Source organism: Somniosus microcephalus, chromosome 11 (genome assembly GCF_052327205.1).
Source record: "Somniosus microcephalus isolate GS21.2 chromosome 11, FLI_Smic_1.0, whole genome shotgun sequence".
NCBI lineage: Eukaryota > Metazoa > Chordata > Chondrichthyes > Squaliformes > Somniosidae > Somniosus > Somniosus microcephalus.
This window is the reverse complement of record NC_140997.1, coordinates 136,344,595-136,367,206: the sequence shown is the minus strand read 5'-3', so window position 1 is coordinate 136,367,206 and position 22,612 is coordinate 136,344,595.

Sequence of the window (22,612 nt, the reverse complement as noted above, 5' to 3'; positions counted from 1 at the left end):
TAGGTTTAAGATTGGGAACAGTTTAAGATAGAGCAAAGGAGGGCAAAGGGCATGATCAAGAGGGGCAAAATAGCTTACGAAAACAAGCTGGCGGAAAATATAAAAACTAACTCCAAAAGCTTTTATAAATATATCAAAAGGAAAAGACTGGTGAAAACCAAAGTTGGTCCATTGCAGTCAGATACGGGGGAATATATAATGGGAAATAAGGAAATGGCAGATCAACTAAATGCATACTTTGGGTCAGTCTTTACGAAGGAAGACACAAAAAACCTCCCTGGGATATCGGGAAAAATAGGGACATTGGCAAAGGAGGAACTGACGCAAATCAATATCTCTAAGGATATGGTGTTAAGGAAGCTAAAGGGATTGAAGGTGGACAAATCCCCAGGGCCTGATAACATGCATCCTAGGGTACTGAAGGAGGTGGCCCTAGAGATAGCGGATGCACTAAGGATGATTTTTCAGAATTCATTAGGCTCGGGAACAGTGCCGATGGATTGGAGGGTAGCTAACGTTACCCCACTATTCAAAAAGGGGGGTAGGGAAAAAGCAGGTAATTACAGACCTGTAAGCCTTACATCAGTTGTGGGCAAAATGCTGGAGTCCATCATTAAGGATGAAATAGCGGAGCACTTAGCAAATGGGGACAGGATAGGACAGAGTCAACATGGATTTACAAAGGGTAAATCGTGCTTGACTAATCTATTGGAATTTTTTGAGGGAGTAACTGGTAGAATAGATGGGGGAGAGCCAGTAGATGTGGTGTACCTGGACTTCCAAAAGGCCTTCGATAAGGTCCCACATAAAAGATTAGCATGGAAAATTGAGGCTCATGGGATAAAGGGGAAAGTTTTGGCGTGGATAGGGAACTGGCTGTCAGATAGAAAACAGAGAGTTGGAATAAACGGCTCATTTTCTGAATGGCAGGCAGTAACAAGTGGGGTACCACAGGGATCTGTCCTGGGCCCCCAGCTGTTCACAATTTACATTAATGACCTGGATCAGGGAGTCGGATGCAGCATTTCCAAATTTGCAGACGACACTAAACTAGGAGGGGGGGTGGGCTCAGAGGAAGAGACCAGGAAGCTCCAGAGCGATTTGGACAGACTGGGCGATTGGGCGGATAAATGGCAGATGCACTATAATGTGGACAAGTGCGAAGTTATCCACCTTGGGTGCAGGAACGGGAGGGCAAATTATTATTTAAATGGCAATAGATTGGGAGAGGGGGAAGTACAGAGAGACCTGGGTGTTCTTGTACACCAGTCACTGAAGGCGAGCATGCAGGTGCAACAGGCGGTCAAGAAGGCAAACGGTATGCTGGCCTTCATAGCAAAAGGGTTAGAATACAGGAACAGGGATACCTTGCTGCAGCTGTACAGGGCACTGGTGAGACCACACCTCGAGTACTGTGTACAGTTTTGGTCGCCTCATCTGAGGAAGGATGTTCTTGCCATGGAGGGGGTGCAGCGGCGATTCACCAGGCTGATACCAGGAATGGCGGGAATGACCTATGAGGAGAGACTATGTAGTTTAGGGATGTACACACTGGAGTTTAGAAGATTGAGAGGGGACCTCATAGAAGTGTATAAAATTCTGACAGGTCTAGACAGACTGGATGCAGAAGGAATGTTTCCCTTGGCGGGTGAGAACAGAACTAGAGGACATAATTTAAGGATAAGGGCTAAACCATTTAGGACAGAGATGAGGGGGAATTTCTTCACTCAGAGAGTGGTGAACCTGTGGAACTCATTGCCACAGAGGGCAGTGTACGCCAGCTCATTAAATATATTTAAGAGGGAATTAGATATATTTCTACGGGCAAAAGGGGTTAAGGGTTACGGAGAGAAGGCGGGGACGGGATACTGAATTAAAGGATCAGCCATGATCTCATCGAATGGCGGAGCAGGCACGAAGGGCCGAATGGCCTACTCCTGCTCCTATCTTCTATGTATCTATGTAAAAGCCTGTGAGAGACTGAACCTGGTAAAGAGAGTCCTCGTTGTGGAAAGCGAAGGAGAGACAGTCTATGATGAACTGAATGTTGCGTACACACCGGGTAAGCTGATGTATACAGCAGACACGTTGTCCAGAGCTGTTGACCCAGGAGAGCCCGCAAACACAGTGAAAAGACTGATGTACAAGGCAAAAGACAGTGGAACTGACTTCTACCAGAGCATGCTTGTATACCGCACAATGCCGCTCGAGTGTGGTATGTCACCAGCCCAACTCCTTATGCGACGTCGGCTAAGGTCAAACCTACCCATCCCAGAGAACCTCCTGAAAACAAAAGAGGGGGAGAAAGTGAGGAAGTTCAAAGAACAACAGAAAGAAGAGCAAAAGTACTACTATGACAGAGGAATACAAAACCTACCTGAACTCCACACTGGTGACCAAGTAAGGTTCAAAGACAAAACAAACACATGGACTCAGAAGGGAACTGTCCTGAGTGAAGTTCAACCAAGATCATACACCATTCAGACAGATGAGGGTGCTGTTCTGAGAAGAAATTGTCGAGATCTTCTCATGGGACCAGCCACAGCAAGTCAAAAGACTGATACTGTTGAACAACCTGATCACACAGCAGGTCAAGAGACTGATACTGTTGAACAACCTGATCACACAGCTGAGAACACATCATCTGAGGCAACAACTCAGATTCAAGGACAATCAATCAGAAAATCCTCAAGACACGTGAAGCCTCCTGAGAGACTCATTGAGCAAATTTAAGGACTATTGTTATAGAAAGAAGTAATGTTATCTTATTCTTTCTTCAAGTTCTAGTGTATTGACATATTTCATGTGAACACACAAAGCAAGGTTAAAAAACCTTGATCATGATAATGATAATGTAAGTTCATTAAGTGTTACAGTTAAAATGCAGATTAATACAAAGAAAACATGTTGTTAGTTAAAAGTAAAATACTTTTGTTTTAAGAAAAGATGTAATGATATCAGCAAATAGAGATGGTATTTGCCTGTTCGATTATGATGCCTTAACAGCATGTTTGCATGTATTGATTGCTTGTACCTGACCAGCAGAGGGCATGTGACTGAGACAAGCAAGGCAGTTTAGTTTGGTTTCAGTTTCGTTCTAGATGCATCACTAGCATCGTGTCTCCTGTAAATGCTGTATAAAGAGTTGAACAGACTTAGATTAAAAGACATCTTCTTTCATAAATGTCTCGTCATTGAACCCAAAAAGAAATCAATACAGAAGTGTGTATGTGTGGCAGCCATGATTAAAGCAGCATGAACTGAACTTACTGACGGTCTCTGGATTATCTTTGTAAACGCAACATTTGGCGACAAGGATGGCTGAAATCTCTCTTCCACCACCTCCTCCCTTCCTTGCACTACCCGTTGAGCCCCTGATCCCATGGGTTCACTGGTTACAGTCCTTTGAAACCTACCTCACTGCTCTTGGACTAGAAACTGTGAGTACGGCTCGGAAAAAGGCACTGTTATCCCATTGCTTGGGAGCGGAGGGCCAGCGTGTTCTTGGGACCTTATGCACAGCAGACTCAATCCAAACATATGATGAGGCTGTGGCTCTGTTAAGCACACACTTCTCTGCCCCACAAAGTGCCCTCCTGCGACGATTCATTTTTAGACAGCGTCACCAACTCCTCGGCGAGTCGGTGCATCAATACGTCGCTAATTTGAGGGGGTTAGCTAGCTCATGCAAGTTCGGTGCATTACAAGATGAGATGGTGCGTGATCAACTAATAGAGCACACAAACAACATGAGAGTGCGTGAAAGACTGTTACTCGAGTCCAATGATCTGTCGTTGTCACAGGCAGTCAACATTGCCTTTCAAGTGGAGTCTGCAGCCGAATGTGCAGCGAAACTAGCACACACACCCAGTGACAGCGCCCTCGGCCCCGACAGCTCTGACACGGTAATGCTCGCGCGACGGCAGCAATGCGCGCTACCGCGGCAACAGTGTGGAAACTGCGGATCTTGTTCACATGCTACCAGAGCGCAGAATTGCCCCACGCGTGGCCAAGCCTGTCGCAATTGTGGAAAACAAAATCACTTTGCCAATGTCTGCCGCTCTGCCCCGGTTGCTACAAATGAACACTCTCAGTCCTCAAGCACTATAATTCACAACATGAGCTCTGGGCCAGTAGTGGCTTTCAAATCATGCACAATTAACCTGAATGATGTGTGCACCCTGCTGTTGTTGGATACCGGTGCCAGCGTCTCACTGCTGAATGTGGACACATTCAAATGATTTTTCAGCTCCCTGCCACTCTCTGCGCCCTCCACCACCCTTTGCGGGTATGGTAATTGGACTTGTGGGCTCAGTCAACCTCACAGTACGCTATGGAACAAAAGTTTTGCCAGATTTTTGCTTTCATGTGGCACGCCAAGGAGCTAACCTGATGGGACTGGGTCTTTTCACTGACCTGGGTTTTTCTCTCTTGGACACCGGCGGGTCTGCGATTCTGCACGTCGCCTCACCGTGGCGCCAAACATGGCCAGCACTCTTCGAGGGTCTGAGCTGCCTGACTGCCTTCACCCACCAGACTATGGTTGACTCCACCGTTACCCCTGTCATTCAGCCACTGCGCCGCATCCCGCTTGCTCTCCGTGACGGGGTCACAGCTGAACTAAAGCAGCTACTGGAAGTCGGCATCATTGAACCAGTTGATGCTTCCCCATGGGTCTCCAACCTGGTGGTCGCAACGAAAAAGTCAGGTGGTCTACGCGTCTGTGTCGATCTTCGAGCAGTGAATAAGGCCGTAATCCCTGACAAGTATCCACTGCCCACGTCAGAGGAACTCACAGCACAGTTCTATGGTTCCATCCTGTTCTCGAAACTGGACCTTCGATAGGGCTATCTACAGGGTCCCCTCCACCCCAGCAGCGGGGACCTCACTGCTTTTGTGACACATGCTGGCGTCTTTCGGTACACCAGGATGCCATTTGGACTTAGCTCTGCACCCAGCTGCTTCCAAAAGGTGATGGCCTCTGTGCTTGCGGGCATTCCTGGGGTGGCCATCTACCTGGATGACATCGTCGTGCATGGGCCCTCGACCTCCACTCACGACGAACGCCTTCACAGAGTTTTCACAGCTCTAGCAAAACACAAGCTCACACCGAATGGCGAAAAGTGTGTCTTTGCTGTTTCAGAGATCGAATTTGTGGGGTTTCGGTTGTCGGCTGACGGTATATCCCCACTCCAGTCAAACGTGGATGCCATTCACAGCATCCCAGAACCCAGCTCTGCAACACAGGTTGCCTCCTTCCTTGGCATGACTGGGTACTACCTGAAGTTTTTGCCCCAGTACTCAGCCACCACAGCCCCACTGCGCCAGCTCCTGCGAAAGGATGAGCCCTGGGTGTGGTCACAAGCCTGTACGGAAGCTGTTCGCCTCCTCAAATCGCAGCTCACGTCGCCTCCAGTGTTGGCTCACTTTGACGTCGCCAGCCCCACCCTCGTCACCTGCGACGCGTCCGCTGCAGCTGTGGGGGAGGTGTTATCGCAGATACAGAATGGAGTGGAGAAACCAATCGCCTTTGCCTCCCGAGCCCTCAGCCCCACCGAACAGAAGTACTCAGTAGGCGAGCGTGAGGCGCTGGCGTGCGTCTGGGCATGTGAGCGGTGGCACCTGTACACGTATGGCCGTGCCTTCACCCTGCGAACCGATCACCAGGCTCTCACTGCCCTGCTGTCGACATCCAGCACGGGCCACAGACCACTGCGTCTACACCGCCGGTCTGACCGCCTTCGCCAATACAATTTCAGTCTCCAGTTCACACCAGGACGTGACAATGTTGTTGCAGATCTGCTCTCTCGCACTGTCTCTGCCCCAGCCCCACTCGTCGGGTCTGACCATGTGGAACAGGATATCGTCCAGATGCTGCACACGCCTCTCCAAACCACAGTCTCTCTCCAGGAGCTCAAAGAGGCCTCTGAACAGGATCCGGCCCTCTCCCAGCTGTGCACCTTCATCAGAGATGGCTGGCCTCGCAAGGTGTTGAGGAACTGTCTGCCTACTCCAGAGTTAAAGAGGAGCTCTCCTGCTGGAATGACTCCTGTTTTGCACGTGGGCTTTGCACTGTGGTCCCAAGTGCCCTTCGTGCGCGTGTTTTATCCATGGCGCATGAGGGCCACTTGGGCATAGTGAAGCTCAAACAACGATGCCGAGACCTAGTGTGGTGGCCGGGTATCGAAAGGGAAATCGAGGCCCTGGTCAAGGACTGTGCAGCCTGCCTTGTAAGTGGCAAGACTGGCCACCAAGCACCCCCACCCCTGCAACCCCTTGCCTGGCCCTCTCAGCCCTGGGAGCACCTGCAGCTGGACGTCTGCGGGGAGATCCATGGTGTCCCCCACCATCAACGGCTCCTAGTGGTGACCTATGACCTGCACTCAACATGGCCAGACGTCACTGCCGTGGGCTCCGTCACCTCTCGGGTCATCATTGATATCCTTGAGTCCCTCTTCTCCCGCTGAGGGCATCCAAAGGCCATCACCACAGACAATGGCCCCCAAATGCTCTCTTCGGAACTCTCCTCTTACCTTGAGAGCAAGGGCATCCGTCACATTCGCACAGCGTACTACCACCCCGAGTCAAATGGGGGGGTGGAGCGTTTTAACCAGACACTGAAAAATGGCCTCAGAGCACACCTATCCCAGGGGTGTGCGTTTGACAAGGCCCTCCTCCACACACTGCTGCACTACAGAGCCTCCCAGCATTCCACTACAGGGGTCTCACCCGCATCCCTCATGCTAGGCCATGAGCTGATGCTGCCCCTTGGCAGGCTTCACCCCTCGCTAGCTCAGAGCCCTGCTCCACCGGCTCAAGCCACAGTCGCTAGACAGCAGGAGAAGATGAAACTCCGCTTCGACCAGTCGAAGAGGGCCAAGGCGCCCAACATCTCAGTCTCCGATTGGGTCAGAGTCCGCAGGCCTCACCGCAATAATAAGATGCCGTCATTCTGGTCCTCCCCTCTCCAAATCAGCCGCCAACTTGGACCAGCCACTTTCTGCCTCACTGACGGCTCTCGGTGGCATGCCTTCGGAAGGTGCCAGCACCCCCTGATGTGGGATTATACGGACCTAACCCCCAAGCCTTACCCCCCCGAGTGGCGGGATGCACATGTGGCTCAGCCAGCCAACCCTCAAGCAGATGTTGTGCCTCAGCCTGCTCCTCACCAGTCCACACTTCGGCCTGTTCGTACACGTTCTCGCCCTGGCCACCTACAGGACTTTGTCACTCTATTTCATGTTTGAAATTCTGTGCGGGGGGAGGAAATGTTATGTCTGACATTTGGTGATAGGTACTCGATTGCCTTGGCCTGAGCACATGGAGTTTGATAGTGCTGTTATCATTGTATTGTGTATAGATATTCGATTGCTTGTGCCTGGAAGTGTGTGTGTGTGGCAGCCATGATTAAAGCAGCATGAACTGAACTCACTGACGGTCTCTGGATTATCTTTGTAAACGCAACACCCAGACCCTTCAGACTCTCCCCACACCCTTCAGACTCCTCCCCACCATTCAGACTCCCCCCTTCCCTTCAGACTCTCCCCCATACTTCAGACTCCCCCCACCCTTCAGACTCCCCCGCACCCTTCAGACTTCCCCGCAACCTTCAGACTCCACCCACCCTTCACACTCCACCCACCCTTCAGACTCCCCCTCCTTACCTTTCAGACTACCCCCTACCTTTCAGACTCCCCCTATTCTTCAGGCTCTCCCCATGCGTAAATTCTCTCCACCCTTCAACTCTCCCCACTCTTCAGACTCCCCCCTTCCCTTCAGACTCCCCCTTAACCTTCAGACTCCCCTGCACCCTGCAGACTCCCCCCACACTTCAGACTCCCCCCATCCCTTCAGACTCCCCCTTAACCTTCAGACTCCCCCGCACCCTGCAGACTCCCCCCACACTTCAGACTCCCCCCATCCCTTCAGACTCCCCCTTAACCTTCAGACTCCCCCGCACCCTGCAGACTCCCCCCACACTTCAGACTCCCCCCAGCCTTCAGAATCCCTCCACACTTCAGACTCCCCCCACCCTTCAGACTCCCTCCACCCTTCAGACTCCTCCCCACACTTCAGACTCCCCCCACCCTTCAGACTCCCCCCGCATTCTTCAGACACCCCCACCCTTCAGACTCCCTCCACCCTTCAGACTCCTCCCCACACTTCAGACTACCCCCAACCTTCAGACTCCCCCCACTCATCAGACTCCCCCCGCACCCTTCAGACTTCCCTGCTCCCTTCAGACTTCCCCCACCCTTCAGACTTCCCCGCTCCCTTCAGACTACCCCCCACCCTTCAGACTCCCCCCACACTTCAGACACCCCCGCTCCCTTCAGACTCCCCCCACCCTTCAGACTCACCCCACACTTCAGACACCCCCGCTCCCTTCAGACTCCCCCCACTCTTCAGACTCCCCCCGCACCCTTCAGACTCCCCCGCACCCTTCAGACTTCCCCGCTCCCTTCAGACTACCCCCCACCCTTCAGACTCCCCCACACTTCAGACACCCCCGCTCCCTTCGGACTTCCCCCACCCTTCAGGCTCCCCCGCACCCTTCAGACTACCCCAACCCTTCAGACTCCCCACCCACACTTCAGACTCACCCCTCTTCAGACTCCCCCCCAACCCTTCAGGACTCACCCCACTCTTCAGACTCCCCCCACGCTTCAGACTCCCCCCACCCTTCAAACATCCCCCCGCCCTTCAGACTCCCCCCTTCCCTTCAGACTCACCCCGCACCCTTCAGACTCCCCCCCCTATCAGACTCTCCCCCGCACCCTTCAGACTCCCCCCACCCTTCAGACTCCCCCGCACCCTTCAAACATCCCCCCGCCCTTCAGACTCCCCCCACCCTTCAAACATCCCCGCACCCTTCAGACTCCCCCACCCTTCAGACTCCCCCCACCCTTCAGACTCCCCCCCACCCTTCAGACTCCTCCCACTCTTCAGAATCTCCCCACACCCTTCAGACTCTCCCCACACCCTTCAGACTACTCCCCACCATTCAGACTCCCCCTTCCCTTCAGACTCTCCCCCATACTTCAGACTCCCCCCACCCTTCAGACTCCCCCCACCCTTCAGACTCCCCCACCCTTCAGACTACCCCCCACCCTTCAGACACTCCCCACACCTTTCAGACTCTCCCCACACCCTTCAGACTCCTCACCACCATTTAGACTCCCCCCACCCTTCAGACTCCCCCCACCCTTAAGACTCCCCCCACCATTCAGACTACCCCCGCACCCTTCAGACTCCCCCCACCCTTCAGACTACCCCACCACCCTTCAGACACTCCCCACACCTTTCAGACTCTCCCCACACCCTTCAGACTCTACCCCATACTTCAGACTCCCCCGCACCCTTCAGACTCCCCCGCACCCTTCAGACATCCCCCCACCAGACATCCCCCCACCCTTCAGTATCCCCCCCAAACTTCAGACTCCCCCCACCCTTCAGACTCCCCCCGCACCCTTCAGACTCCCCCGCACCCTTCAGACTCCACCCTCCCTTCAGACTCCCCCCCCCCACCTTTCAGACTAGCCCCTACCTTTCAGACTCCCCCTACTCTTCAGGCTCTCCCCATGCGTAAACTCCCGCCACACTTCAGACTCCCCCCGCACTTCAGACTCTCCCCACCCTTCAGACTGCCCCCAAACTTCAGACTCCCCCGCAACTTTCAGACTCCCCCCGCACCCTTCAGACTCCCCTGTTCCCTTCAGACTCCGCCCCACCCTTCAGACTCCCCCGCACCCTTAAGACTCCGCCCCACCCTTCAGACTCCCCCGCACCCTTAAGACTCCACCCACCCTTCAGACTCCCCTGCACCCTTCAGACTCCACCCTCCCTTCAGACTCCCCCGCACCCTTCAGACTCCCCCCTTCCCTTAAGACTCTGCCCCAACCTTTCAGACTCCACCCACCCTTCAGACTCCCCCGCAACTTTCAGACTCCCCCTGCACCCTTCAGACTCCCCTGTTCCCTTCAGACTCCGCCCCACCCTTCAGACTCTGCCCCAACCTTTCAGACTCTCCCCACACCCTTCAGACTCCCTCCACCCTTCAGACTCCTCCCCACCCTTCTGACTCCCTCCACCCTTCAGACTCCCCCCCGCACCCTTCAGATTACCCCCACCCTTCAGACTCTGCCCCAACCTTTCAGACTCTCCCCACACCCTTCAGACTCCCTCCACCCTTCAGACTCCTCCCCACCCTTCTGACTCCCTCCACCCTTCAGACTCCCCCCCGCACCCTTCAGATTACCCCCACCCTTCAGACTCCCCCGCAACCTTCAGACTCCCTGTTGCGTTTGCAAAGATAATCCAGAGGCCGTATGCAGAGCTCAGTTCATGTTGCTTTTAATGGCTGATCCAAACATACACTTACAGACAAAAGCAATCGAATACCTATATCCAATGTCAGACACAATACAACGATAACAGCACTATCAAACTCCATCTGCTCAGACCAAGGCAATCGAGTACCTATCACCAATGTCAGACATAACATTTCCTCCCCCCTCACAGAATTTCAAACATGAAATGTAGTGACAAAGTCTTGTAGGTGGCCAGGGCGAGAACGTGTACGAACAGGCCGAGGTGCGGACTGGTGAAGAGCAGGCCGAGGTGGGGACTGGTGAGGAGCAGGCTAAGGCACAATTTCTGCTTGAGGGTTGGCTGGCTGGCTGAGCCACATGTGCATCCCGCCACCCTGGGGGTAAGGCTTGGGGAGTAGATCCGTATAATCCCGCATCAGGGGGTGCTGGCACCTTCCGAAGGCGGCTGGCATGCCACCGAGAGCCGTCAGTGATGCAGAAAGTGGCTGGTCCAAGTTGGGGCTGGGTGTCTGACATTTTCTAGTCCAAGAGCAATGAGGTAGGTTTCAAAGGACTGTAACCAGTGAACCCATGGGATCGGGGGCTCACCGGGTAGTGCAAGGAAGGGAGGAGGTGGTGGAAGAGAGATTTCAGCCATCCTCGTCGCCAAATGTTGCGTTTCCAAAGATAATCCAGAGGCCGTCTACAGAGCTCAGTTCATGTTGCTTTTAATGGCTGATCCAAACACACACTTACAGGCAAAAGCAATCGAAAACCTACATCCAATGTCAGAAACAATACAACGATAACAGCACTATTAAACTCCATGTGCTCAGGCCAAGGCAATCGAGTACCTATCACCAATGTCAGACATAACACTACCCCCCACCCTTCAGACTCCCCCGCACCCTTCAGACTTCCCCGCACCCTTCAGACTCCCCCCACCCTTCAGACTCCCCCCGCAGCCTTCAGACTACCCCCGCCCTTCAGACTCCCCCCTTCCCTTCAGACTCCCCCGCACCCTTCAGACTCCCCCACCCTTCAGACTCCCCCCACCCTTCAGACTCCCCCCAACCTTCAGACACCCACCCTCCCTTCAGACTCCCCCCACCCTTCAGACTCCCCCCTTCCCTTCAGACTCCCCCGCACCCTTCAGACTCCCCCCACCCTTCAGACTTCCCCCCACCCTTCAAACTCCCCCCAACCTTCAGACACCCACCCTCCCTTCAGACTCCCCCCACCCTTCAGACTCCCCCCTCCTTTCAGACTCCCCCCCAACCTTCAGACACCCACCCTCCCTTCAGACTCCCCCCACCCTTCAGACTCCCCCCTCCTTTCAGACTCCCCCCCACCCTTCAGACTCCCCCCTCCTTTCAGACTCCCCCCCACCCTTCAGACTCCCCCCTCCTTTCAGACTCCCCCCCACCCTTCAGACTACCCCCACACCCTTCAGAGTCCCTCCACCCTTCAACTCTCCACAACCTTCAGACTCTCCCCGCACACTTCAGACTCCCCCCACCCTTCAGAGTCCCTCCATCCTTCAGATTCTCCCCACCCTTCAGACTCCCCCCCACCCTTCAGACTCCCCCCCACCCTTCAGACTCCTCCCACTCTTCAGAATCTCCCCACACCCTTCAGACTCTCTGTTAAGTCTGTGTGTTCTAGTTATTGTTAATAAGAATCACTGCACACAGACCACAAGAATAAATTCAACAGGTCTTTACTAGTCGAAGGTCAGGCTGAACTGCCCAATAAATCATTACACAGCACTTATATACCGGTGTGGTCACCACCGGTATTACAGTATACAGCAGCCAAGATAAAGTAGTGCATCTCTTAAAATAGTTCTCTTAAAGGTGGAACGGTTACATACACCACACTCTCCCCACACCCTTCAGACTACTCCCCACCATTCAGGCTCCCCCTTCCCTTCAGACTCTCCCTCATACTTCAGACTCCCCCGCACCCTTCAGACTCCACCCACCCTTCAGACTACCCCCCTACCTTTCAGACTAGCCCCTACCTTTCAGACTCCCCCTACTCTTCAGGCTCTCCCCATGCGTAATCTCCCGCCACCCTTCAGACTCCACCACACTTCAGACTCTCCCCACCCTTTAGACTGCCCCCAAACTTCAGACTCCCCCCCGCAACTTTCAGACTCCCCCCGCACCCTTCAGACTCCCCCGTTCCCTTCAGACTCCGCCCCACCCTTCAGACTCCCCCACCCTTCAGACTCCCCCTTCCCTTAAGACTCTGCCCCAACCTTTCAGACTCTCCCCACACCCTTCAGACTCCCTCCACCCTTCAGACTCCTCCCCACCCTTCAGACTCCCTCCACCCTTCAGACTCCCTCCACCCTTCAGACTCCCCCCCACCCTTCAGACTCCTCCCCACCCTTCAGACTCCCCACACCCTTCAGACTCCCCCTTCCCTTAAGACTCTGCCCCAACCTTTCAGACTCTCCCCACACCCTTCAGACTCCCTCCACCCTTCAGACTCCTCCCCACCCTTCAGACTCCCCACACCCTTCAGACTCCCTCCACCCTTCAGACTCCCCCCCACCCTTCAGACTCCCCCCGCACCCTTCAGACTCCCCCCCCACCCTTCAGACTCCCCCCGCACCCTTCAGACTCCCCCGCACCCTTCAGACGCCCCCCACCCTTCAGACTCCCCCCTTCCCTTCAGGTTCCCCCGCACCCTTCAGACTTCCCCCAGTTTTTGTGTTTTTGTGACTGGAAGCCTGTGGCCAGTGGGGTACCACAGGGATCGGTGCTGGGTCCCTTGCTGTTTGTGGTCTATATTAATGACTTGGATATGAATGTAAAAGGTATGGTCAGTAAGTTCGCGGATGATACAAAAATTGATAGGGTGGTAAATAGCGAGGAGGGTAGTCTCAGTCTGCAGGACGATATCGATGGGTTGGTCAGATGGGCGGAACAGTGGCAAATGGAATTTAACCCGGAAAAGTGTGAGGTGATGCACTTTGGGGGGACTAACAAGGCAAGGGAATACACATTGAATGGTAAGACCCTAGGCAAGACGGAGGGTCAGAGGGATCTGGGTGTGCAAGTACACAGATCCCTGAAGGCGGCGGAACAGGTGGATAAGGTGGTAAAAAAGGCATATGGGATACTTGCCTTCATTAGCCGAGGCATAGAATATAAGAGCAAGGAGGTTATGATGGAGCTGTATAAAACACTGGTTAGGCCACAGCTGGAATACTGTGTGCAGTTCTGGTCGCCACACTACAGGAAGGATGTGATAGCTTTGGAGAGGGTGCAGAGGAGATTCACCAGGATGCTACCAGGGCTGGAACGCTTCAGCTATGAAGAGAGACTGGGCAGATTGGGTTTGTTTTCCTTGGAGCAGAGGAGGCTGAGGGGGGACATGATTGAGGTGTACAAAATTATGAGGGGCATAGATAGGATGGATACTAAGGAGCTTTTTCCCTTAGTAGAAGGGTCAATAACTAGGGGGCACAGATTCAAGGTAAAGGGCGGGAGGTTTAGAGGGGATTTGAGAAAGAACTTTTTCACCCAGAGGGTGGTTGGAGTCTGGAACTCACTGCCCGGAAGGGTTGTGGAGGCTGGAACCCTCACAACATTCAAGACGCATTTGGATGAGCACTTGAAATGCCATAGCATACAAGGCTACGGACCAAATGCTGGAATATGGGATTAGATTAGGCAGGGCGTGATGGCCGGCACGGACACGATGGGCCGATGGGCCTCTATCCGTGCTGTATAACTCTATGACTCTATGACCTTTCAGATACCCCCGACCCTTCAGACTCCCCCCACCCTTCAGACTCGCCCCGCATCCTTCAGACTCCCCCCACCCTTCAGACTCCCCCGACCCTTCAGACTCTCCCCACACCCTTCAGACTCTCCCCACCCTTCAGGCTCCCCACCCTTCCTTTCAGACTCCCCCCCACCCTTCAGATTCCCCCCACTCTTCAGACTCCCCCCTTCCCTTCAGACTCCCCTCATCCTTCAAACTGCCCCCTTCCCTTCAGGCTCCCCCGCACCCTTCAGACTCCCTCCACCCTTCAGACTCCCCCCAACCCTTCAGACTCCCCCCACCCTTCAGACTCCTCCCCACCCTTCAGACTCCCTCCACCCTTCAGACTCCCCCGCACCCTTCAGACTCCCTCCACCCTTCAGACTCCTCCCCACCCTTCAGACTCCCTCCACCCTTCAGACTCCCCCCGCACCCTTCAGACTACCCCCACCCTTCAGACTCCCCCGCACCATTCAGACTCCCTGTTGCGTTTGCAGAGATAATCCAGAGGCCGTATGCAGAGCTCAGTTCATGTTGCTTTTAATGGCTGATCCAAACACACACTTACAGACAAAAGCAATCGAATACCTATATCCAATGTCAGACACAATACAACGATAACAGCACTATCAAACTCCATGTGCTCAGACAAAGGCAATCGAGTACCTATCACCAATGTCAGACATAACATTTCCTCCCCCCTCACAGAATTTCAAACATGAAATGTAGTGCCAAAGTCTTGTAGGTGGCTAGGGCGAGAACGTGTACCAACACACCGAGGAGCAGACTGGTGAAGAGCAGGCCGAGGTGGGGACTGGTGAGGAGCAGGCTGAGGCACAATTTCTGCTTGAGGGTTGGCTGGCTGGTTGAGCCACATGTGCATCCCGCCACTCTGGGGGTAAGGCTTGGGGATTAGATCCATATAATCCCGCATCAGGGGGTGCTGGCACCTTCCGAAGGCGGCTGTCATGCCACCGAGAGCCGTCAGTGATGCAGAAAGTGGCTGGTCCAAGTTGGGGCTGGGTGTCTGACATTTTCTAGTCCAAGAGCAATGAGGTAGGTTTCAAAGGACTGTAACCAGTGAACCCATGGGATCGGGGGCTCACCGGGTAGTGCAAGGAAGGGAGGTGTATTGATTTCTTTGTGGGTTCAATAACGACTCATTTATGAAAGAGAAAGTTGTTTTAATCTAAAGTCTATTCAACTCTTTTTAACAGCCTTTACAGAACACACTATGCTGTGATGCATCTAGAATCAAACTGAAAGTAAAAGCTTGTCAGCCTGCTTGTCTGTGTCACGTGACCTCTGCTGCTCAGGCACAAGCAATCAAAAACACAGACAAATATGCTGTAAGGCATAAGTAATTAAACACAGACAAATATCATCACTATTTGCTGATATCATTACATCTCCCTTTCTTAAAACAAAAGTATTTTACTTTTAACTAACAACATTTAATGAACTTACATTATCATTATCATGATCAAGGTTTTTTACCCTCGCTTTGTGTGTTCACATGAAATATGTCAATACACTGGAACTTGAAGAAAGAATAAGATAACATTACTTCCTTCTATAACAATAGTCCTTAAATTTGCTCAATGAGTCTCTCAGGAGGCTTCACGTGTCTTGAGGATTTTCTGATTGATTGTCCTTGAATCTGAGTTGTTGCCTCAGTTGATTGGTTCTCAGCTGTGTGATCAGGTTGTTCAACAGTATCAGTCTCTTGACCTGCTGTGACTGGTCCCATGAGAAGATCTCGACGATTTCTTCTCAGAACAGCACCCTCATCTGTCTGAATGGTGTATGATCTTGGTTGAACTTCACTCAGGACAGTTCCCTTCTGAGTCCATGTGTTTGTTTTGTCTTTGAACCTTACTTGGTCACCAGTGTGGAGTTCAGGTAGGTTTTGTGTTCCTCTGTCATAGTAATACTTTTGCTTTTCTTTCTGTTGTTCTTTGAACTTCCTCACTTTCTCCCCCTCTTTTGTTTTCAGGAGGTTCTCCGGGATGGGTAGGTTTGACCTTAGCCGACGTCCCATCAGGAGTTGGGCTGGTGACATACCACACTCGAGCGGCGTTGTGCGGTATACAAGCATGCTTTGGTAGAAGTCGGTTCCACTGTCGTTTGCCTTGTACATCAGTCTTTTCACTGTCTGGACCGATTTTTCCACTAGTCCATTGGACTGTGGATAGTGAGGACTTGACGTTGTGTGGACAAAGTCCCACTCTTTGGCAAAGTGTCGGAAATTTGCATTGTTAAACTGGGGTCCGTTGTCTGTGAAGACCTCGCTTGCCACGCCACGTCTGGAGAATATGGCTTTCATACTTCTTATCACAGCTTCTGCAGTGGTGGTGTACAGTCTACAAACCTCTGGATACAGGGAGTAATAGTCTGTGACGACAAGATAGTCCTTCCCTTGACATACGAATAGGTCAGCGCCTACCTTCTGGTAAAGTCTGTCTGGTGCTGGGTGTGGCTTTAGTGGTTCTACCGGATTGCTTGCTCGATATTTCAGGCATATTGTGCAGTTTGACACCTCATTTGTCACATCTTGGTTGATTCGTGGCCAGTACATCACCTCTCGTGCTCTTTTCTTACACTTTTCGATTCCCAGATCTCCTCCATGGATCTTTTTTAGCATCTCTCTTCTCAGACTCTTTGGGATAACTATTTTACTTCCTTTGTAGATGATGTCTTCGACCACTGATAGTTCCGCCCTGCAGTTCCAGTACTCTGCTATATCAGGTGAGCAGTCTTGCTTCATGTTGGGCCATCCATCCAAGATGCTTTTTCTCAGTCGTCTCATTGTTTCATCTTTGTTTGTCTCAGTCTTTATGAGCTCCATTTTTGCATCTGCTATGGGCAGTGCACTTGTGATCATGTCCACGTAGGCGTTCACTTTTTCATCCATTGTGGTGTTTGCGGGCTCACTTGGGTCAACAGCTCTGGACAACGTGTCTGCTGTATACATCAGCTTACCCGGTGTGTACGCAACATTCAGTGTATAGCGTTGCAGCCTGATCATCATTCTTTGTATTCTAAGCGGACAGCTATTTAGTGGCTTTTGGAACAATGCAATCAAGGGCTTATGGTCAGTCTCTACACTGATTGCTTGTCCTGCCACAAACTGGTGAAATCTTTCACAGGCGTATGTGATGCTGAGCAGCTCCTTTTCTATTTGAGCATATCGCGTCTCCGCGTCTGTCATTGAGCGCGATGCATAAGCAATAGGTTGCCAGTAGTCATATTGTTGCAGAAGAACGGCACCGAGCCCACTCTGTGATGCATCTGATGATATCTTGATGGGTCTCGCTGGGTCATAAAACCTCAGAACTGGTTCCTCTGTGAGCAGTTTCTTTAGATCGCTCCATGACTTCTCATGCTCATGATTCCATTCCCATTCTATGTTCTTTTCAGTTAGTCTTCTCAGTGGCGCTATTTTTTCTGAGAGGTTGGATATGAATTTACCCATGTAGTTGATCATTCCATTCAACCTCTGCACGTCCTTTTTGCATTGTGGCCTTGGCATATTCTCAATGGCGGACACCTTTCTGGGATCTGGTTTGATGCCCTCACTGCTAAGGATATCTCCCACGAATGTCAGTTCTGTCACCCCGAGCTGGCATTTCTCTCTATTCAGCTTCAGGTTTGTTTTCCTTGTTGCTTCCAGCACTTTTTTCAGTCTCTCGTCATGCTCAGTTCTCGTGGTTCCCCATACTATGATGTCATCCATTGATGTATCAACTCCCTCCAGGTGCTCATAGATCATATGGATAGTCTTGTGATATACTTCAGGAGCTGAGGCAATGCCAAATGGTAACCTTAGGAATCTGTATCTGCCAAATAGAGTGTTGAACGTGCACAGTCTTGAACTTGCTTCGTCCAGCTTCATCTGGCAAAATCCTGAGGACGCATCTAACTTGCTGAAATATTTTGCATTTGCAAACTGTGCCATGATTTCCTCACGTTTACGAAGCTTGAAGTGCTCTATCTTTATTGCTCTGTTTAGATCTCTTGGATCCAGACAAATTCTGAGCTTTCCATTCTTTTTGTCCACTACGACGAGGGAACTCACCCACTCAGTTGGCTCATCTATCTTCTGAATCACGTTCAGGCTTTCCATCCTGTCCAACTCTGCCTTCAGTTGCTTTTGAAGAGCAAACGAACTTTTCTGCATGGATGTATGACCAGTGTCATGCTTTTATCTACTCTGATCGTGTGTTCTCCTGGAATGCAGCCTAGACCCTTAAATAGGTCTTTGTACTCTTTCATGAGTTCATCATAGACTGTCTCTCCTTCGCTTTCCACAACGAGGACTCTCTTTACCAGGTTCAGTCTCTCACAGGCTTTTAAACCTAGTATGGCTTGCACATCCTTTGGCACCACGATTAATGCTAACGTGTGCTCTCTGTCCTTGTGTGTTACTTTGACAATGCATTTTCCTTTCACTGGTATATCAGTACCTGAGTATCCGGTCACTTTCACTTGTATTCCATGTAACTTTGGTCTGGGTCTAATTCTCTTAAAATCGGTCTCTGATATCACATTAACTTGTGCTCCAGCATCCAATTTAAATGGAATGTGTATGTCGTTCACTTTTAGTGTCAACATCCAGTCTCTTTCTTCTTTTTTGTTTTCAGACACAACATCTACATTGAATTCCTCTATCTCGCTTTCATCTACTGTATGGACCTTGCTTGGTTGCGCTTGGTTCTTACAGCAACGGGCATAATGGTTGTTTTTGTTGCATCTATTGCATGTTTTACCATATGCTGGACACTTTCTTGGTGGATGCTGTGTACCGCATCGATTACATGACTTCCGATTGTCCCTTTCATTTTCGTTTGCTGGCCACGTCTCTTTTTTCACATTGGCGCTCTCTTTGTTAAACGGTTTGTATCCGTTCTTTCTCACTGCATCCACGTTGCAGCTACTGTCACTGAACAGCTCCTTTGCCTGCAACTTCACAGTCTCTGTAGCCCTACACAGTGCTATGGCTTTTCCCAGGTCTAGATCTTGCTCTCTTAGCAGTTTTTCCCTTAGACCATTATCTGGAATACCACACACCAGTCTGTCTTTTATCAGCGAGTCTGTGAGTCCCCCAAATTCACACGATTTGCTTCAGTTTCTCAGTTCAGTCACATACTGATCAATAGTCTCGCCGATTTTCTGTACACATGTGAAAAATTTGTGCCTCTCAAAGGTCACGTTGCGTTTAGGTATGCAGTAGGCCTCAAACTGTTCCATTATTTTATCTAGCTTCATTTTGTCTTCATCAGCAGCAAATATGAAATTATTATATACCTCCAGCGCTGCATCACCCACGACATGTAAGAACAGTGACGATTTCTGTTTATTACTTTTATCATCAGCTCCGATTGCTGATAAATACAACCCTACACGTTGTTTGAATCTCCTCCAATTTTCAGCCACATTACCTGTCAATTGAAGCATCGCCGGTGGGAGTAAACCTTCCATTTTTCACTTCGTTAGCTATTCTCTAATGGTAAGCAACGATGTTCTCTTCTGGCTTGCTAATCTGTGGAGAGCTGATTTCGCTTACTTGCCACAACTCCTTTCACTGTCCCATTGAGTTGCTAACTTCAGATGTTTTCTCTTTCAGCCACTTCTGACATCATGTGTTGATTTCTTTGTGGGTTCAATAACGACTCATTTATGAAAGAGAAAGTTGTTTTAATCTAAAGTCTATTCAACTCTTTTTAACAGCCTTTACAGAACACACTATGCTGTGATGCATCTAGAATCAAACTGAAAGTAAAAGCTTGTCAGCCTGCTTGTCTGTGTCACATGACCTCTGCTGCTCAGGCACAAGCAATCAAAAACACAGACAAATATGCTGTAAGGCATAAGTAATCAAACACAGACAAATATCATCACTATTTGCTGATATCATTACAGGAGGAGGTGGTGGAAGAGAGATTTCAGCCATCCTCGTCGCCAAATGTTGCGTTTCCAAAGATAATCCAGAGGCCGTCTACAGAGCTCAGTTCATGTTGCTTTTAATGGCTGATCCAAACACACACTTACAGGCAAAAGCAATTGAATACCTACATCCAATGTCAGACACAATACAACGATAACAGCACTATTAAACTCCGTGGCCTAGAAATTCAGTTAGGGGCGCCCAGCTCGCCTGGGCGCCGGAATTACCGCTGCGCGCGGAGCCACTTGCGCCAGCGGGAAATTCAGTTTCAGCGCCCCAAGTGGAAGCTGGCCGCTAAACAAGGGTTTCAGCGCCCCGCTTGGGGCGCTGAAACTGAATATCGGCGTGCAAAGTGCCGCAGCGCCACCCGCTGCGGCACGGCAGCCTGCGGTACTGCAGGCCTTCCTCTCACTCTTAAGGGGGAGGTGCCTGCAACAGCGCGATCCCCGCTCGCGAGTGCCGGCAAATGAGCCCGGCACCAAGGAGAAGTGCCGGGCTCTCTGGAAACAGCCGGCAATGCCGCGGGGGGGTGCTGTAGGAGGCCGGGGATGGAGGTGCGGGCAGGCGGCCGCCGAAAAAGCGGCCGGCCGCACCTCCACCTTAACTCGCCCCACTACCGGCACAGGTAGGCCCCGTGTACCGGTCGCTGTTTGCGGCCGGCGCGAGGGAGGCGGCAGCAAACAAATATGGCCAGCGGGGCGATAGCGGGGCGCTGCGCACACCGATGACATCATCGGTGGTGGCGCAGCGCTACTGGCTAACGCCGCCATTAGCGCCCCGCTAAATATCGCGGTAGGTTTGCACAGTGGCGCAAAAGCCCTCTTTGGGCGCAAACTGGTGGCGCAGGCCACTGAATTTCTAGGCCCATGTGCTCAGGCCAAGGCAATCGAGTACCTATCACCACTGTCAGACATAACACTACCCCCCACCCTTCAGACTCCCCCGCATCCTACAGACTTCCCCGCACCCTTCAGACATTCCGCCCACCCTTCAAACTCCCCCCACCCTTCAGACTCCCCCCGCAGCCTTCAGACTACCCCCGCCCTTCAGACTCCCCCCTTACCTTCAGATTCCCCCGCACCCTTCAGACTCCCCCCACCCTTCAGACTCCCCCCACCCTTCAGAGTCCCCCGCACCCTTCAGACTCCCCCGCACCCTTCAGACTTCCCCCCACCCTTCAAACTCCCCCCACCCTTCAGACTCCCTCCATCCTTCAGATTCTCCCCACCCTTCAGACACCCCCCCACCCTTCAGACTCCCCCCGCACCCTTCAGACTCCCTCCGCACCCTTCAGACTCCCTCCACTCTTCAGGCTCCCCCCACCCTTCAGACTCCCCCCACCCTTCAGACTACCCCCTCAACCTTCAGACTCTCCCCACACCTTTCAGACTCTCCCCACACCCTTCAGACTCCTCCTCACCATTTAGACTCCCCCCACCCTTCGGACTCCCCCCCATCCATCAAACTGCCCCCCTTCCCTTCAGACTCCCCCCGCCCTCCAAACTCCTCCCCACCCTTCAGACACACCTGCACCCTTCAGACTCCCCCCCCACCCTTCAGGCTCCCCCGCACCCTTCAGACTTCCCCCACCTGTCAGACGCCCCCCACCCTTCAGACTCCCCCCACTCTTCAGACTCGCCCCGCATCCTTCAGACTCCCCCCACCCTTCAGACACACCTGCACCCTTCAGACTCCCCCCTTCCCTTCAGGCTCCCCCGCACCCTTCAGACTCCCTCCACCCTTCAGACTCCCCCCCACCCTTCAGACACCCCCCACCCGTCAGACTCCACTGCGCCCTTCAGACTCCCCCCACCCTTCAGACTCCCCCCACCCTTCAGACTCTCCCCACCCTTCAGACTCCCCCCGCACCCTTCAGACTCACCCCACCCTTCAGACTCCACCGCTCCCTTCAGACTCCCCTCACCCTTCAGACTTCCCCGCACCCTTCAGACTCCCGCCCACCCTTCAGACTCCCCCCACCCTTCAGACTCCCCCCGCACCCTTCAGACTCCCTCCGCACAATTCAGACACCCCCCAACCCTTCATACTTCCCCCGCACCCTTCAGACTCCTCCACACCCTTTAGACTCCCCCGCACCCTTCAGACTCCCCCCACCCATCAGACTCTCCCCGCACCCTTCAGACTCCCCCCACCCTTCAGACTCCCCCCCACCCTTCAGACTCACCCCACTCTTCAGACTCCCCCCACGCTTCAGACACCCCCCACCCTTCAAACATTCCCCCGCCCTTCAGACTCCCCCCCTTCCCTTCAGACTCCCCCGCACCCTTCAGACTCCCCCGCACCCTTCAGACTCCCCCTGTAAAGTCTGTGGGTTGTTTAGTTAATTAATGCACAGACTCCAAGAGTAACTTAAAACAGGACTTTACTATTCAAAGGTCAGGGCGAATCTGCCCAATAAATCCTGACACAGCACTTATATACCGGTGTGGTCACCGTCGGTATTACAGTATACAGAAGCCAACAAAGTAGTGCAACACCTAAAGTAGTTCTCTTAAAGGTGGACGGTTACATACAATAGTTCTCTTAAAGGTAGACGGGTACATACACTACAATC